This window comes from Odocoileus virginianus, unplaced genomic scaffold, assembly GCF_023699985.2.
Source record: "Odocoileus virginianus isolate 20LAN1187 ecotype Illinois unplaced genomic scaffold, Ovbor_1.2 Unplaced_Scaffold_11, whole genome shotgun sequence".
NCBI classification, from domain to species: Eukaryota; Metazoa; Chordata; class Mammalia; order Artiodactyla; family Cervidae; genus Odocoileus; species Odocoileus virginianus.
This window is the reverse complement of record NW_027224273.1, coordinates 1331603-1350191: the sequence shown is the minus strand read 5'-3', so window position 1 is coordinate 1350191 and position 18589 is coordinate 1331603. Positions and strand designations below refer to the sequence as shown.

The window sequence follows — 18589 nt, the reverse complement described above, 5'->3', positions numbered from 1 at the left end:
TACAATGGTCAGTTCCACCATCTGACCATTCAGTCTCCCCTTCCATAACCCAACAATCACCAAGTTCTGCAATTTTCAGTGTTCAGTTCAGTTCAGTCGCTCAGTCCTGTCTGACTCTTTGTGACCCCATGGACTGCAGCACGCCAGGCCTCCCTGTCCAACACCAACTTCCAGAGTCCACTCAAATCCATGTCCATTGATCGCTGATGCCATCCAACCATCTCATCCTCTGTCATCCCCTTCCCCTCCTGCCCTCAATATTTCCCAGCATCAGGGTCTTTTTCAATGAGTCAGCTCTTCACATCAGGTGGCCAAAGTGTTGGAGTTTCAGCTTCAACATCAGTCCTTCCAATGAACACCCAAGACTGATCTCCTTTAGGATGGACTGGTTGGATCTCCTTGCAGTCCAAGGGACTCTCAAGAGTCTTCTCCAACACCACAGTTCAAAAGCATCAATTCCTCAGCACTCAGCTTTCTTTATAGTCCAACTCTCACATCCATACATGACTACTGGAAAAACCATAGCCTTAATTAGATGGACTTTCATTGGCAAAGTAATGTCTCTGCTTTTAAATATGCTGTCTAGGTTGGTCATAACTTTCCTTCCAAGCAGTAAGCATCTTTTAATTTCATGGCTGCAGTCACCATCTGCAGTGATTTTGGACCCCCCCAAAAAGCCACTGTTTCCACTGTTTCCACTGTTTCCCCATCTATTTGCCATGAAATGATGGGACCAGATGCCATGATCTTAGTTTTCTGAATGTTGAGCTTTAAGCCAACTTTTTCACTCTCTTCTTTCACTTTCATCAAGAGGCTCTTTAGTTCTTTGCTTTCTGCCATAAGGGTGGTGTCATCTGCATATCTGAGGTTACTGATATTTCTCTTGGAAATCTTGATTCCAGCTTGTGCTTCATCCAGCCTAGCATTTCTCATGATGTACTCTGCATATAAGTTAAATAAGCATGATGACAATATACAGCCTTGATATATTCCTTTTCCTATTTTGAACCAGTCTGTTGTTCCATGTCTAGTTCTAACTATTGCTTCCTCAGCTGCATATTTCTCAGATTTTCCAAGAGGCAGGTCAGGTGGTCTGGTATTCCCATCTCTTGCAGAATTTCCACAGTTTATTGTGATCCACACAGCCAAAGGCTTTGGCATAGTTAATAAAGCAGAAATAGATGTTTTTCTGGAACTCTCTTGATTTTTCAATGATCCAGATGATCCAGCTGAGTATTTCTCAAATTTGATTTTTTTTCCCTCTTTATATCCATATCTGCAACTCAAGTTTGGCCTACCACAATCTTCTTATTTATTGCAAAGCCTTCATCATCAGAGTTTTACCTCTGGTTTTTCTCCTTCCAGTAGGTAATCCATATGGTAGGTCAAAGTGATTCTTTAAAATGCAACCACATTTAACATTGCAATCACTTTCCTCAAAACATTCAGCTCCTATCCACTTGTCTTTAGGTTAAAAAGGAAGTCACACTCACTGCAAGGTTATTACAGTGGATTCCTCTACTCAATTAATACAACTCGTGACGTACTGTCCTCAGAATATTTTGTTCTGCTGTGGGAGCTCATCATGCCCTTGTCTCTCCTGAGAAGACCATTTCTATGTCCCATCTAGCTTATGGTTGGTTGGACTTTCCACCTACCCTCACTTGCTGTGGAGGGTCTTCTCCAACTGTCTAGGAAGATATTCTGTCTCAGTATTAACTCTTACACTGAACCTTGAACTTTCCCTTACATAGTACAGAGTAAGCTTTAATATCAATCCTGTTAAATTATCAATCTATTCTGAGAGATTCTATGAGTGAGGAGGGGCTAAGTTACGTGTCTCTTTCTCATTCTTGAATCTCCACTGCTGAGCCCAGAACTGGCATTTAATAGAGGCTTAACTATTGTTAATCAAATTAACAAATTACTACCTTTTTCTTTCTTTTTTTTTTTTTAGTTTTCTCATTTTGTTGACTAAAACATCTATTAAGAATAATACATATATAATAATAGTAGTGGGAGTCAGAGCATGAAATTTTGGCATTTAAAACATTAGGAATATGTAATCCCATTGATGACAGCATTCTGAAGCTGAGTTGATCTGAAAAAATGACTTGTCATTGATAAATGTGATGAGAAGCCAGGATATTTTCACTGCTGTAGGTGAGAGTAAATTGACATAGTATTTTAATGAGTAGCTTGACATTATCTGTGAATTTATAAAATGGACCTAGCCTTAAATTCATTTCTTGCAAGTAACTATTTTCATACATTTCAAAGATATAACTTAAAGGATATTGTACTTAACAGTATTAGAAATTTTGAAAAAAGGTAAAAGTATAGATTTATTAAAAGCATGTTACATTTATACAATGAATAATGTGACACTATGAAAAGTGTAGAACAATATGCTATCATAAGAAAAGGTATCTACAATATTCTATTAAGTACAAGAGCAATTTTCAGTACATGGTATTTTGCTATGAGACTGATTTGCAAATAAATGATACATAATAATGAGACTTGTCACCATGTCTCTCATCTCTACTCTTACCCGTAGGTGCTCAAAGTGTAAAAATAACAAACCTTGTCACCTACCCTCTTACAATGCTGAAATGACTTCCCCTTTTTCAGATAATGAAGATGATATTTGTCATAATCTGCACTTCCCTATGTGATTTGTCTCCCACCCAGCCTTCCAGATTCATTACAAAACAGAACTCCTTTTTTGTCTGCACTTTGACAGTCCAAACTGTTCTTTCTATCTGCCTTGTCTCTATTTCCCCACTGCTCTCCCAAGCAGGGGTCAGAATCTATCCTTCACCCCCAGGGCTCAGGCAAGTTTCCATCTTCAACACACAAGTAAGTAAATAATGAAATGCCTTATTCCTCAGATTGTAGCTCCACCTTCACACTTTCATAAAGGACTAATCTCTTGCTATAGTTTTTATGACCATGTTGTACAGTAACTTATAAGGGAAAAGAATCTGAATGTATATATACCTGAATCACTGTACTGTACTCTTGAAACTAGCGTGACAGTGTAAATCAACTATTTTTCAAATTAAAAAAATGAAAAAGCAAAACAAAAAACTAACCAAACAAGCAGAAAACAGTGTGCAATTACTCAATAGTATCTGGCACCTCCATTGGACTGTAAACATTCTGAGGAGAAAATCTCATGCCTGTCATTGTCCATCATTTATCACTAAAACCAGAGAAAAGGGTCTGGCACATTCATAATAAGGACAAAATTAATATTCAGTTGAGCAAGAGTTGTATTTTTCTGATGATTTATTTACCAACCATATGAGTGTTTTTCTTTGAAGGATGAGTTTGTGGAGATTCTTACTTTTTTCATCTATACCACAGTGCACATTTTGACTTTTTACAATGAACTTGTATTTACTCTTACTATTAGAAAATTTAAACTACAATAAAGACTTGGTTTTCCTAAACAAAGTACAGACTCCGTGATTTAAGAATTTCTACTTCTGTTAGGAAGGGAGTGTCTGTCAGAGAGGTGCAGCTGGAATAAATGAACTTGGTTCACTATGCATTTTCTGTATGTTCTGCAATATAATACTTCAGCCAGCAGATAAGGGATATTTGACTTATATTTCTTCAGTAAATCTAGGACAAATTCTAGCAGCTTCACTTCCAGTAAGTATAGATATAGCAATCCTCATGGTGAACCAAAAATGATAAAATTATAAGCTCATCTCACCTCTTGATTTCTCTATTTAATTCATTGATTTACTGTTGTCCTTTTTATATGTGTATGTAATATTATGTTTCTGTTTCTCATTGAAAATAACTGAACTATATTTTCTATTTTTCTGAATATAGCTTATAAAGTTGTATCTCAAAAGGATATGGTTAGGCAAATGTTAGGAACAGTTGCTTAGGGCAATTTAAAATTATTGGCATGCAACTGATTTGCAAATAAGTCTTTATAAGTGTTCATCCAGAATTTCAGTGACTTGATGTAGTTCTCCCTAAATTGCTTATTTGCAGCAGATAAACATTGGAAATTGAAACAGAGGCACACTTAGGTCGTGTAGATACACCCCTGGGATGCTTGCAGTCTCGTAGAGATGACTGAACATAAGAAGATGTAGTATGCAGACCTCACAATTGCTGAAACAATAAAGCTAATTTCAAAGCATTTATGCTTGCAAGGAGGCCATCCTTGCAGTCATTTTAAACGTCTACACTTGAATAAGGGTAATTTACTAAAATCTCATTTACCACTAAGGAGAAGCAAAAAGGTGGTTAAGTTCTGGTTCAAATTATGTTTCAATTGTTTAAACATTCCTGACTCACATTGATTCCTGACTTGCACTGATGCCGTATTAATCTGGTGTATGTGTGTGTGTGTGTGTGTGTAAAATGACTGATGTACAGTTTACATAATGAACTGTTACAAAAGGTCCATAGGATCTAAAGAGCATTATTAAATACCATAAGAGAAAGAGACAAGGGCTGTCATTTAGGGAAAGATGCACGGGTTTAAGGATGAAGGGGAGGAAACAGATCTTAGCTGATAAGGAAGACAGAAGAAAGAGGGAAAGTTCTGAGGGATCTGGACAGGCTCCAGTGGAAGTGGGAGGGGGGCTGCGGTGTTTCCAGACAAAGCACCTTAGGAGACTTGCAGCAGAAGCTTTTGGGACAAAATTAAAGGCTTCAAACATAGGCTTACCAACTCAGAATAAAACATAAAACGAGAGACGGAGGAAAAGAAAAGAATATTTCAAGCTTCGGGGGCCAGTGGGGTGAAAGGGCAATATGATCTGACTCTGGCGTTCCTCTGGAGGAAAGCTGAACAGTTGGTTAACTCCTGGTTAAATTATTTCTCAGTTGTTTATAAAGTCAAATAGCTATAAGTTTAGAGATGCCTCATGTAACCTTATAACATTTTGTTGATATGTATAATCATTGATAGGCTTCCCAGATGGTTACACTAGTAAAGAACATGACTGTCAAGGCAGGAAACATAAGAGACACAGTTTTGACCCCTGGATCAGGAAGATCCTCTGGAGAAGGAAATGGCAACCCACTCCAGTATTCTTGCCTGGAGAACCCCATGGACAGAGGAGCCTGCAGAGTCCAGTCCATGGTGGTATGGGGGTGGGGTGTGGGGGGTGGAGGGTGTGTGTGTCACAAAGAGTTGGACACGACTGAAGAAACTTAGCATGCAAGCACACATAATCATTGATGGCCTGCTTTCCTTTGGCTGCACTGGCCTTCCCCAGGGACAGTGGTATCCAGCAAACAAACCCAATATATCCTTGCTGTAATAAAGGGATCCAGGCTTGAGAGCATCTGGCTGCAGTTGTTGCCAAAATCTGCCCCCCATTAGCTGTGACTTCCATATGCATGTCTGGCAACGTGTGTGTAAGTGCACTGGGGACCATTCTGAGCATGACTGCACATGATGGGATTTATGGAAGCAATGCTTGTCATAAGTAGTTGGTGCCTCAGAAACATGTGTACTTGGGTGGCCCCCTCATCCACCTTCCTGTATATTTTTAGCTCACATGGGCACTTCTCAATTTATCCCTAACATGTTTCACAAACTAGATGCTCACCTAGTCTCAGTAGATTTCAGATTTTGTGGGTTTTATCCACCCCTCTTTATTCACTTTTTCTCTATAAGAGAAGTGATTAGTTTTAGATGGCATAGTAAACACATATCACAGGGGAAATTGTGAATTTTGTTAAGAAAGAAGAATGTGAGTAGAGAATGACCCAGGAGATTCTGGACACCCATGTCCATATGCTTATGGATGCTTCTTAACAGAGAATCTACAGTGCAACCAACAGCTGTGGCCAGAACTAAACTGACTGTGGGGAACACTTGAACCAGCACACACATCGTGGGGTGGTCAGTGAGAGGAGATGTGGAACTGATATAAAAACTATCATTAGCTGGAGTGCTCACTCTTTGGGTCAAAGAAATTTTAATTGAATTTAAATTTGAGACTGATAAAGACCCAGAAAACAGCCTAAAGATAATTTAGAGACCAACATGTCACTAAAAAAAAATTGCATGAGGTGTATATAACCATGAATAAACCAAGAACAAAAATACATTTTTTCAATCCTTAGTAAGCAACATTTAGAACTGGACATGGGACAACAGACAGGTTCCAAATAGGAAAAGGAGTACATCAGGCTGTATATTTTCACCCTACTTATTCAATTTATATGTAGAGCACATCATGAGAAACGCTGGGCTGGATGAAGCACAAGCTGGAATCAAGATTGCCAGGAGAAATATCAATAACCTCAGATATGCAGATGACACCACACTTATGGCAGAGAGTGAAGAGGAACTAAAAAGCCTCTTGAATGAAAGTGAAAGAGGACAGTGAAAAAGTTGGCTTAAAGCTCAATATTCAGAAAACTAAGATCATGGCATCTGGTCCCATCACTTCATGGGTAATAGATGGGGAAAAATTGGAAGCAGTGTCAGACTTTATTTTTCTGGGCTCCAAAATCACTGCAGATCATGACTGCAGCCATGAAATTAAAAGACACTTACTCCTTGGAAGGAAAGTTATGACCAACCTAGACAGCATATTAAAAAACAGAGGCATCACTTTGCCAACAAAGGTTCATCTAGTCAAGGCTATGATTTTTCCAGTAGTCATGTAGGGATGTGAGAGTTGGGCTATAAAGAAAGCTGAGCACCGAAGAATTGATGCTTTTGAACTGTGGTGTTGGAGAAGACTCTTGAGAGGCCCTTGGACTGCAAGGAGATCCAACCAGTCCACCCTAAAGGAGATCAACCCTAGGTGTTCACTGGAAGGACTGATGTTGAAGCTGAAACTCCAACACTGTGGCCACCTGATGCAAAGAGCTGATTCATTGAAAAAGACCTTGATGCTGGGAGAGATTGAGGGCAGGAGGAGAAGGTGATGACAGAGGATGAGATGGCTGGATAGCATCACTGACTTGATGGACATGAGTTTGGGTGAACTCCAGGAGTTGGTGATGGACAGGGAGGCCTGGCGTGCTGCAGTTCATGGGGTCACAAAGAGTCGGACACGACTGAATGACTGAACTGAACTGAAGGGCAGGAGGGAGTAAAATAAGTAGAAAGTATAGACAGAGAAAGTTGTTAAGAGTAAAGAGTGCACAGGATAAGAGCCTTTGTAGAGAAGAAAGAAATTAACAATGAAAGCAAGGTGTGCCTCCTCACCTGAGTGGATGTTGTATTTTGAATCCTAGCTCTTTTAGTGGTCTCTTGCTGTGTTGTTAGTGTTAATTTTTTGTGGTCTGTTGTGTTTTATTATTGTTTTGATGTAAATAGTTTTCTAGTTCAGGCAGAGAGACAATATGGAAAAGATAGATACTCTTTTTTTTTTTCATAAAAGAGTTATTTGAAGAGCTGTCCTTTCTTGAGCAAAAAAATTAGGACAAAGAGAGTTCTGTTATCCCAGTCTAAACTGCAGTAAAACTGTTTTATGAAGCTGAATTAGCAAAGGTGCTTCTTCCTCTTGGAAATCAGAATGTGGAGCACAAGGAAGTTAGAGAGTTGTGAACCTCCAACTTCAAACAGGCGTTTGTCAAGAGATCAAGACTAGCAAACTCGTATTCAACATATAGGGCAGAAGTTCAGGATTTATGCACATGTAACTGATGTTGAGGCTCCTCCAGATCCACCAGTGATGGAAAGATGGTTGTATTTGGGAAGAGTTAGGGGCACAGGGCTGTCAATCAAAGAGCATCCATGTGGGGAGGGAACATTGGAGGCTATGGGATCTAGTGCTTGGGTAGCACTGCTTCTTGGGCAGATGTCAGGACCAGAAAGAGTCAGTTCAGTTCAGTTCAGTACAGTTGCTCAGTCGTGTCCAACTCTTTGCGACCCCATGAATCACAGCACGCCAGGCCTCCCTGTCCATCACCAGCTCCCAGAGTTTACTCAAACTCATGCCCATCGAGTCGGTGATGCCATCCAGCCATCTCATCCTCTGTCGTCCCCTTCTCCTCCTGCCCCCAATCCCTCCCAGCATCAGGGTCTTTTCCAGTGAGTCAACTCTTCACATGAGGTGGCCAAAGTACTGGAGTTTCAGCTTCAGCATCAGTCCTTCCAATGAACACCCAGGACTGATCTCCTTTAGGATGGACTGGTTGGATCTCCTTGAAGTCCAAGGGCATCTCAAGAGTCTTCTCCAACACCACAGTTCAAAAGCATCAATTTTTTGGTGCTCAGCTTTCTTCACAGTCCAACTCTCACATCCACACATGACCACTGGAAAAACCATAGCCTTGACCAGATGGACCTTTGTTGGCAAAGTAATGTCTCTGTTTTTTAATACAATATCTAGGTTGGTCATAACTTTCCTTCCAAGGAGTAAGCATCTTTCAATTTCATGGCTGCAGTCACCATCTGTAATGATTTTGGAGACCAAAAAAATAAAGTCTGACACTATTTCCACTGTTTCCCCATCTATTTCCCATGAGGTGATGGGACCAGATGCCATGATCTTAGTTTTCTGAATGTTAAGCTTTAAACCAACTTTTTCACTCTCCTCTTTCACTTTCATCAAGAGGCTTTTTAGTTCCTCTTCACTTTCTGCCATAAGGGTGGTGTCATCTGCATATCTGAAGTTATTGATATTTCTCCCAGCAATCTTGATTCCAGCTTGTGCTTCTTCCAGCCCAGGGTTTCTCATGATGTACTCTGCATATAAGTTAAATAAGCAGGGTGACAATATACAGCCTTGATGTACTCCTTTTCCTATTTGGAACCAGTCTGTTGTTCCATGTCCAGTTCTAACTGTTGCTTCCTGACCTGAATACAGGTTTCTCAAGAGGCAGGTCAGGTGGTCTGGTATTCCCATCTCTTTCAGAATTTTCCACAGTTTATTGTGATTCAAACAGTCGATGGCTGTTTGGCGTAGTCAATAAAGCAGAAATAGATGTTCTTCTGGAACTCTCTTGCTTTTTTGATGATCCAGCAGATATTGGCAATTTGATCTCTGGGTTCTCTAGCTTTTCTAAAACCAGCTTGAACATCTGGAAGTTCTCGGTTCACTTATTGCTGAAGCCTGGTTTGGAGAATTCTGAACATTACTTTACTAGCGTGTGAGATGAGTGCAATTGTGCGGTAGCTTGAGCATTCTTTCGGATTGCCTTTCTTAGGGATTGGAATGAAAACTGACCTTTTCCAGTCCTGTGACCACTGCTGAGTTTTCCATATTTGCTGGCATATCTAGTGCAGCACTTTCACAGCATCATCTTTCAGGATTTGAAACAGCTCAACTGGAATTCCATCACATCCACTAGCTTTGTTCATAGTGATGCTTTCTAAGGCCCACCTGACTTCACATTCCAGGATGTCTGGCTCTAGGTGAGTGATCACACCATTGTGATTATCTGGCTCATGAAGATCTTTTTTGTACAGTTCTTCTGTGTATTCTTGCCACCTCTTCTTAATATCTCCTGCTTCTGTTAGGTCCATACCATTTCTTTCCTTTATCGAATACACCTTTGCCTGAAATGCTCCCTTGATATCTCTAATTTTCTTGAAGCGATCTCTAGTCTTTCCTATTCTGTTGTTTTCCTCTCTTTCTTTGTATTGATCACTGAGGAAGGCTTTCTTATCTCTCCTGGCTATTCTTTGGAACTCTGCATTCAAATGGGAATATCTTTCCTTTTCTCCTTTGCTTTTTGCTTCTCTTATTTTCACAGCTATTTGTAAGGGCTCCTCAGACAACCATTTTGCCTTTTTAGTGATAAATAAAATTTAAATCACAAAGGATTGATCTTCAAAAACTATCTACAAGCAGCAATAGTTTTGAATCACCAAAGTATAGTTTTACCTTTTGGCTTTTGACAACTGTCATCTTCCTTGAGAATTAGTCAATTCTTAGGATCATTGAATAATATGTAGGACATGTATCAAGATTAAAGTATTGGGCTTCTTGCTAGTACATCATATATGAAGGCTAAAGCAATTAAATGAAGACATAAAATAAATGAAATCAAATTTCCATGCTAAATTCATGAAGTAAATCATAACACTTTCAGTTCTAATAAGTGCTAATCATCTGTGATAATCTGAACTTGTCTAAAGTAATACCTTGAACCTGGAAGATGTCACCACAGGCCATAAAGATACAGATAGTACGGATGGCACAAATCTCAAAGAATGAAATAGTGATGAGATGGGGGCCTGAAATCAAGGGCTACTTCTGAAAGAAGGAGGATAGGGAGAAGGATGGAGGGAACACCAATTAAAATATGACCATTTCCCTTTACAGTGTTCAGTGGTCTCTGGCACTAAGGTCCCTACAAGCTCTGAGGAGCTCTTATCTGTAGTCATTCTTTTCACTAAAACAAACACTTCAGTGCCAACTGTGTGGGTCAGTACTCCTTTCTTTGGCTTAATGATTCTCAGGAGGGATACTCATTAGAGAGACAATCCTTTATTTCCCTCTCTTCCTTCCCTCACATGCACTCCAGGAGGCAGAATTTGTCTCTCCCCCTCAGCCCCTTCTCCTTTGGAAGAAGAATTGCAGTTTTGTTTTCAAAGGCTGTCCCTTTCAATGTTTTTTTTAATCCAGGGTGATGTTAAGGTATGGGGCATCAGGATGAACATTTAGAAGAAAAATCTGACTGTTACCAATTTACATTTCACATTTGCCCTGCCACCAAGGACAGAATTCTTTAAGCATCACCCCTTTATGATGAGCATAATGCTAATTCTGGGGGCAGAGGGCACCCCATTGTTTGAGTTCAGAGTGTTGGGAGGAGGCCAGTGGACCCAGAATGCTCAGTGAATTTTCAGCCTCCACCTAGCCTGACAATGACCTTCACTACATGTCGACCAGGACCCTGAATGTCCCTGACTGCATTGCTACATTCTAGCTGCTGCTTCCTGTAGGGCCTGAGTCTCCAGGCCCATGTCATGGCCTGCCAGTGACCTGGGTGTGGGCCCTGTACTATGAGAGTTGCGTTTCCACTTCTCAGTGACTTGCAGACCAGCTCCAGTTTGGGAAAATCTGCATACTCCCTGCTGCCCAGAGGCTCAGCATGCTTTCCCCAGTAAGCCTTGAGATATGTCTTCTCCCCAGGTTTGTCCGACCCATCTAGTCTCCTTCAGCCCTAGAGGACACATGGTTCCCTTATATCCTCTCATCACTTTTGTATTATTATCAGCCTTTAACAGTCATTTATATTAATTGTGTCCTATCCAGTATGTGGACAAGACCAATACAAAGTCGGATTGGAATTCCTTAAGGAAAGCAGTTGCTGATTGCCACTAATAGGCCAGGAATGACTAGGAGGATATCTGTTCTGTGTGGGACTCTGACTTTGAAACTTTAGGGCTCTTGTGATTTTGGTCTCAGCAGGTCCTGCAGTTCATAGGAGCTTTGTTGAAATGTGAGTGGCAGGGGTGTGGGGCTGAGGTTCCCTCAGCCAGAAGACAGTGGCTCTAGGACACAGATGGCTGCAAGCTGATCTTGAACCATGGAAGGACAGCCTGGCTTCATACTGCAAGCAAACATGAGATAGGAAGGACAGCCTGGCTTCATACTGCAAGCAAGCATGAGATAGGATATTGTGTAGAGCTCTTTAGACATCAATGCATAAATCAACATTTTATGTTTTTACAATTGCAATGCCACTGGATTTTCCATCCACTGCACAGTAATCTTAGGTTGTACCTTCAGCCTATTATTGTAGTGATCCCTAACCTTTTTGGTACCTGGGACCAGTTTGGTGGAAGACAATTGTTCCATGGACTGGGGGTGAGGGGATGGTTTGCGGAGATTCAAGCACATTACATTTATTACATTACATTTACTGTATAATTTATGTCTATTTTATTATTATGTCAGCTCCACCACCACTTCCACCTATCAGATCATCAGATATTAGATCCTGAAGGTTGGGGGCCCCTGTATTACAGCATAGAGACAGGTAAGTGTCCCCAGACTAGCCATATTCAGAGTTAAGGGGGGAAGGAAGAGGGCTCACCTGTATTCCTTTAGATGCTATTTTATTTATTTATTGAGAGAATTTTCAAATGTTTTCTCTAGTGTAAGCAGGATATTAAAATGCTAGTATGTATCATACAAATTCAAAATACCATTTAAATAAAATTTCACATGACACATGAAATTATTACCAAAATTTAGTATGGCAAACAATCACATGGATTTCCCTAATACCAATTTCTGAGAATCAAGAATGTCAGAGCTTTAAGAACACTGAAATGTTACCTAATCCAAACCATTCGCTTGACACAGGAAGACAGGAGACTCTAATGAGAAAAAAATATATTAGAAAAAAGTATTACAAAGCGTCATTGTCCCTCCCAGGCATATAAGTTTCAATGAACCACAGTAGCATGTGTGTATGTAATGTTGTGTTTAATTTCTGCTATATGGCAAAGTTGTTCAGATGCTATTTATTTAGCTGTGACAGTGGTCTGTGGCAGCACCAGGAATGGTGTTCAGAGAACAGATCCTGCTCTCCGACTCCCATTTTAAGAATGGGTGGTGATGCATTGGTGTGTGAGGTCAATGTTGAGAACACTTTTAACTAGAATCTAAGATGTGGGTCTCACTGAGAAATGTGTAAAATCTATCTTTTAAAATAACATTTTTTTAAGGAGGATTTGTTTTTTATTTCCAAGTTTGATCTTGAGGTCTTTAACATAAGGAGTAAACTGCAGAGTAGTTTATAGACAGGTTTGAAAGCAAGGATGTCAAAGATCTTCCTATTTTGAAAAAAAGTTCTTATATTAAATTTAACTAGAGATTTTGTTTGGATTCAGTAGGTTTCCACTAGTTGTTGTTGTTTTTTCCTTCTTCTTTTGTTTCCTATTCATCACCCTATCCAGGAGTGACCCCATCTCCTTCCTCTCTGCTAAGTGGTGATGGTCTCTGAACATTCCACGATCCACACTTTTGAGAAATCTGCTTAAATATTTTGTAGAATGTTCCCTAACTGGGATTTGCATGATATTCACACAAGATTAGACTAAAGCTATGTTTTTTTGAGGGGAAGAAGACAACTAAGGTGTGCGCCCTTCTCACCCCATCTTGTCTGGGGTTAGGGCATTTAGCTTTTATCCCTTGGTTAAGGTGGAATCTTCTAGATTTCTCCACTGTAAAGTAACTATTTATTCTCATTCTGCATTCTTTTAGATGTAAATCACTATGTCTTTAACTCAAGGAATTTATGGCAATATAATAAAACCACCCTAGTAATTAATATAGATATATATACATATATTTATATTATATTGCTTCTAGGCTATGAAAATATTCTGTTTCTCTTTAAAATTTTGTTTCTTATTTTGCCATTCATTCATGGATCTGGCCTGCAGAAATTATTGCTACGCAGCTATAATGGTGATTTTTCTATTCCCCTTAATTTTCTATATTGATTACTTGGAATTTTCTGTAAGAACTTTGTCCCTAACTTCCATTTATTCATATATTTGATCATTTATTTATATTAATATGGAATCAAGGATACTTCTTTTATTCTTTGGTACATAAAACAACACTATCATTATTTCTTTTGGGGATAGTTATTCCAGCTTTCATCATTGGAAGCTCTTTCACATGGGCTCCTGTGTCCTTTTGACAAGCCTGCATCTTCTCATTATTTGCAAAGCATTTCATTATTTTCTGACACTTCAAGATGATCTACATCATCTTGTGGACTTCCCTTGTGGCTCAGCTGGTAAAGTATCTGCCTGCAATGTGGAAGACCTGGGTTCAATCCCTGTGTTGAGAAGATCCCCTGGAGAAGGGAAAGGCTACCCACTCCAGTTTTCTGGCCTGGAGAATCTATGGACTATAGTCCAGGGGGTTGTAAAGAGTCAGACACGACTGAGCGACTTTCACTTTCACTTTTTCATCAATCATTTATGAAGGGAGCTCTGGTTTCTTTGGTTAGAGAGATTCAGTCAATACAGGCTCTGGTTGTGCTCCTTGCTGATGTAGTGGCATTGTTTCTAGGCCCTCTCAGTAGAAGATCTAGCAATTATTCCTGTATGCTAAAGCATGCACACACACACACACACACACACACAGGACTCTAATTATCTTGTCTAGATATCTACTTACCTACCTACTTTCCTATCATCTATCTACCTACATGTCTGCATATTAACTCACCATCTCTCCATTAAAATGAAAGGAGTTTACACTGCTGGAATTCTCAGGTGGCTTAGTGGTGAAGAATCTGTCTGTCAATGCAGGAAATGCAAGAGATGCAGGTTCATTCAGTAAATCAGGAACATCCTCTGGAGGAAGAAATGGTGACCCACTCCAGTATTCTTGCCTGAAAAACCCCATGGATAGAGGAGTCTTGTGGGCTGCAGTCTATGAGGTCACAAAGTGTTAGACAGCTGAGTGTGCACACACTCTCGTAGACTGATACCTTCTGCTCTAATCTAGCATCACAAGGCTTACCCTACCTGCACTCTTGTTTCTTTAAAAGTAAGAAACCTGGTTTTCCATTAACTACAATTTATTTACTTATTTGCACAACACTTAAATACAGATTGAGTAGTTTCAGGGCTACTGAATGTCTTTGGGAAAATGGTATCTTCAGGAAAACACACCTGCCATCTTTGGCCTTCAAGCATTCAACTGAAACACTGCTTTCTAGAGTCATTTAGATAACTCTTTTTCTTCCACTACCTTCAGTGAAGTTCTGTCCCACATTTGTAATATACTTGACTTATCTGTCAGGGTCTGCTTTATATCCTGGGATCCCCCAGTCTTCTGATAGATGTTTTAAATTTACCTACAATCAAGCTCACTCTTTGTCAAACTCATGCATGGGAAAACCAATGAATAAATCAACCCAAGACCATATGGGAGAGTTTCTTCAGCCAAAGTATCCCTAACAATAAATTCTGGAGATCCCATCAGTTCAGTTCAGTTCAGTCCCTCAGTCATGTCTGACTCTTTGTGACCTCATGGACTGCAGCATGCCAGGCTTCCCTGTCCATCACCAATTCCTGGAGCTTGCTCAAACTCATGTCCATCGAGTCAGTGATGCCATCCAACCATCTCATCCTCTGTCATCCCCTTCTCCTCCTGCCTTCAATCTTTTCCAGCATCAGGGTCTTTTCTAATGAGTCAGCTCTTCACATCAGGTGGCAAAATACTGGAGCCTCAGCTTCAGCATCAGTCCTTCCAATGAATATTCAGGACTGATTTCCTTTAGGATGGACTGGTTTGATCTCCTGGCAGTCCAAGGGACTCTCAAGTCTTCTCCAACACCACAGTTCAAAAGCATCAGTTCTTTGGCACTCAGCTTTCTTTATAGCCCAACTCTCACATCCGTACATGACTACTGGAAAATCCATAGCTTTGACTAGATGGACCTTTGTTGACAAAGTAATGTCTCTGCTTTGGGGACACCATACACCAGCCTTCTGAGAAACAGGACAAGTGACAGCTGTGGGAGGAATCCTACCTCTAGCATGAAGGATTTGTTTGGCTAAGAATGAGATTAAGTAATTGAGGAGGACTCAATATCCTAATAAACCATATAGACAGGTCATATGGTATTGACTCTAGTTCTCATTATTTTTTTAATCTTTGTACATCAACCTAATTTAAAGGACAGAGTTTTTAACCTTTATGTTTTCCTTAAAATTTATAAAAGGAGTGTATTTGAATTTGGGCTATTTCCATGTTGCTAGCATTTTTTATTGGGGTAGCTTTATATTATCATGCAATATTATTGCTGAATTTCTGATATCGGGCAATATAGCTGACCATAGTTGGGATGAGAAATAGAAAAGCAACGAACCTTCAGACTTGGAGGTTAATTTAGCCACTGTGCAGCAAATGAGCTTTGTGAAATGCTCCCCAACAGAACAATATTTGGATTTTATGTTTTGAGATGCTGGAGATTTTATTGTTTGAGATCCATTAGAGTTACATTTTCTATTTTGAGATCCATTAGAGTTATATTTTCTAATCTTTTTTCTCCCTTGCAAGGTTAAGTTTAGGTGTCAGCTTAACTGGCCATGGAGTGCCTAGATCAACCATTATTTCTGAGTGCATTTGTGAGGATGGTTTGGGATTAGATTAGCATTTGAGGTGGTAGATTGCCCTCCTCAGGTGGGTGGACACCATCCCGTCCTCAAGGGCCTGAAGAGAAGGAAAGGCAGAAGAAGGTGAATCTGCCACCTTTTCTCCTGCCTCCCTGTTTGTGCTGGAACATGTCTTCTCACTTTTTCTGCCCTCAGATTGGGATCTGCATCATCAGCTGCCCCACCTCTCAGGCCTTCAGACTCAGACCCTCTTGCATGATCTGCCTTCCTGGGCCTCCAATCTGCAAGCCACAGTACTCTGCAGGACCTCTCAGCCTCAGAAGTCACACAAACTCCATCCCTCTCTCTCTCTCTCTCCCTCTCCCTCTCTCCCTCCCTCTGCCTCCCTCCCTGTCTCTCCCTCTCTCCCCGACACCCTGTCTCTCTCCCTCTCTCCTCTCCCTACATTTCTCTGGACTTACATCGCTCTTGTTTTATTTTTTTTTTTTCCCCCCTTGGGAGGCATCAAGTTTTTATAGAGGAAGAAGAACTGGAAAGACATACCATTGTCCCTCTCATTCCCCTTCATTATTCCACACTTAGAATCACTAAGCTCAACCTCCGAATTGAAGGACTTCTGGTTTTCAGTGTTGTCAGTAGGTTAGTGGACCTAGTTCCAGGTACCTGCTTTGAAAACCACTTTTAGCTACAGGCTTAAACCATCTTAGAGCACCTCTAACAGTAATAGAGGTCACATTTAACCTCCATCGTTTGGACTTCTTTGTCCTTTTTGTTATGTTTTTATCTTTGGCATGAACACAAGTGTTTCTAACAGAAAGCATGTGGAAGGATGTGGTAAGGAGAGGGGAAGTGTGTTTATTAAAAGCCTATTTGGCATCAAGCGCTGCGCTGTGCTGCGCATCTTATATGAGCTCTGTTTATTTGATCCTCACAAATAATATGTTTACTCTCTGGAACTTTAGTAGTTGTTATTTATGCTCTTCCCTGTTCAGGTCCTGAGAAAGAATTTAAGTGTAGTAGTTGATTTGGGAAGGGACCCAGGAAGTTCTCTGAAGACTTGGCAAAGACAGATGGGAATCTGGCCAGACACGTGGGGCTGAATGATGTGCCACTTCCAAGGGCACTTGGGACTGAGCCTGCCGGGGCTGCCGTGCTGAGAGGCCACACGGGGCAGGCTCAGAGCTGGGAATGGCGAGAGTCATGTGCTCACCTGCCAGTTACCATCTCAGGATCGGAGACTCGCTCTTGGAGCACTGGCTCCTCAGCGCTCTTAGCCAGCCCTGCCTAAGATGAAGCAGATCTGCTTCCCGGATGTCCTCTGATGGAGAAAACAGGAAGCCAGAGGCATCTGGGTACATGGAGATGACCTTGGGCAGGATGTTAACATGGTCTACTATTAGTACTGTTTGCTTTTCACAGTTGAGGAAACTGAGCCCCAAATATTTAAGTAACTTGTCTAAAATCAGGGCTAGTAAGAGGCTAAAATTTTAAGCCTAGATCTGATTGAGACTCATCCCCACTCCTTTCTGCTGTACATGAAGCTGATAGCTGAATGGTGTTAGATTTGTGATCTCCAAAGAAGATTTAGCTTCAGGATCAGGGACCAGGCTTGATTACTCAGATATTTTGCATGGCAGAACTTTCACTACAGTGAAAAAGGTCAGAGAAAGCTTCTGACATAGACATCAGAAGGGGGGTGAAGAGGGCTCCATACTCTCCTCTTAGCAAGTCCTTATATACTTTTAGGAGACCCACTCCAACAAGGTACATCTTAAATTAACAAGATTAGCACTAACAATAGAAAGGTCTTACCAGAATGCTTGCAACAAGTCTTACAACATTGGTCTTAACATAACAAGATTAGTCAGGAGGTTCCTGTTAAGAAAGAGAAACATATTCTCAAGCAAGATACATTGTTGTTATATAATCATTAGTTCAGAGCTTGAGAAAAAACATACCCTTGAGCCATTAGCTCTGGGCTTAAATAAAAAAAAAAAAATAAATAAGTGACTAAGACTAAGCAATGTAGGATAAAAATATTGTCCTTTTATCATCCTAGAGAGCCCCAGGCCCCTTTCTCCTCCTTGGGTACCTGGGACTTCTTATCAATCTATCTAAAAATTAACTTTCTCAAAACCTTTCCTTACATTTGTTTATGTCTTGCTGCTAGACACTGCAAAGAATAGCTGTGGCAGGGTCGCCAAGAGAGGGCAAATACCAAGAAATACTATATGGTGACTTGAAAATCAAGAACCATAGGAAGCTGGATGCAGCCTGGAGACTGGCATATAGAATTCAGCTCTGCCTGTGCCAGGTGAGTACCTAGGAGAAGCTTAATTGAGCTCTGATGATGTCTCCTAACCCCATTTAACATGAAGGGGTATTAGTGGAGGCAACTGAAATCAGTGCTCTGATGACTTTAGACATTTTTGTAGATTCTGAGTCTACTCCTGTATAGTCTTCAACCTTTTAGTGTCCAGCTGGGAGCTGCAGGAGGTGAGGAGCAGACTCCCACCACAGCTAATTTAGAAAGCCAGAGTG

General features: G+C 40.5%; 1 long non-coding RNA gene across 1 annotated transcript; it reads left to right on the top strand.

The window, feature by feature from the left end:
- Positions 1 to 10778: 10778 nt before the first annotated feature.
- Positions 10779 to 18356, top strand: LOC110133928 (uncharacterized). Its single transcript, XR_002312905.2, has 3 exons — positions 10779 to 11058; positions 11856 to 11937; positions 18219 to 18356. It is a non-coding gene; the product is annotated as an uncharacterized lncRNA (long non-coding RNA).
- The last annotated feature ends 233 nt before the right edge of the window (positions 18357 to 18589 follow it).